Source organism: Coenobita brevimanus, chromosome 54, assembly GCF_032717465.1.
Source record: "Coenobita brevimanus isolate Jiangsu-jjx chromosome 54, ASM3271746v2, whole genome shotgun sequence".
Taxonomy (NCBI): Eukaryota; Metazoa; Arthropoda; class Malacostraca; order Decapoda; family Coenobitidae; genus Coenobita; species Coenobita brevimanus.
In genome coordinates, this window is record NC_137007.1 from 36,551,213 (window position 1) to 36,552,407 (window position 1,195).

Here is a 1,195-nt window from a genome sequence, read left to right on the forward strand (position 1 = left end):
GACGTTAAAATGATATAGCACACGAGGGAATATCAGTGTTATGTATAAAAAATGAATCGCCAAGGAAAATGTGCTAGACAGCCTCTTAACCCACTACAAGAATACGGTGCCTGGATTCGAGGAAGAACAGGAAGGACATACAATACGGAAAGGCCAGCCAGATCCACAGCAAGACCATAATTATATATACACACACACAGTCTCTCCGTGATCTGGTCCTTGGGGCGTATTACAGGTGGCTTTTGGAGACTTCGTAACACCTCTTCCTTAGCGATTTATTTTGCGCATTACCCCAGTAGGCTCTTGTCTGTTGTTCATGCAAATTATGACGATATTAAAACAACACAGATAACAAACAAGAGAACGCTCAAGTGTAATAAGTAAAATAAATAGTTAAGGAGAGGTGCTAGGAATAAGAGAATAATCAGGTATAATTGGCAAAATAAATAGCTAAGAAACAGGGGCAACGAAGCCTCCTATGCCACCAAGAATACCACCTCCTAATAATAACTGGTCTTCGTATAAAACAGTATGGAATAGGAGAGTCCCCCCCCACCGACCGACCCCCCCCCCACCGTGACGTCACCAATGTAAACAAACTTTCCTCCGGGTTGCATTGTGGGTCGAATAAATGAGCATGTCCGCTTTCCCTACAAGGCCCGGGAGCCTCTGTTTACACTGTGACGTCAGCAGGTGGTGGCCCAATAGGAAGGGTGTGAAAAAAATTGGTTATTCTTTTAAAATAGCATCCTCCCCTCCCCCCCACCCTCCAGTCCCTTTATGGTGCTTTTGTGTGTGTGTGTGTGTGTGTGTGTGTGTGTGTGTGTGTGTGTGAGAGAGAGAGAGAGAGAGAGAGAGAGAGAGAAACTGTAGGTTTAATTGTAAAGTGTTCTTACTGACCACAACCTCAGACCCCAAAGCAGACCGTTGTATCATCCTCTCTGACACACACACAGGGAAATAGATGTCTTACTTTTAAATATTAACCCATTCGATCAGTAGACTTTTCATGGTGTGTTCCTGCTACCTCCAGACGATTTTAACCACTTTCAAAGGCCTGTTTACTTGAAGGATTGATGAATGTTATGTCTAACTCCTACAGTCGGAACACTCAGTCCTTAGCAGAGTAAAGTTTAGGGCTAACAAAAGTGAAATCACGAATCCGTCCTCGGGGTGAAAGGATTAAGGAACGTAT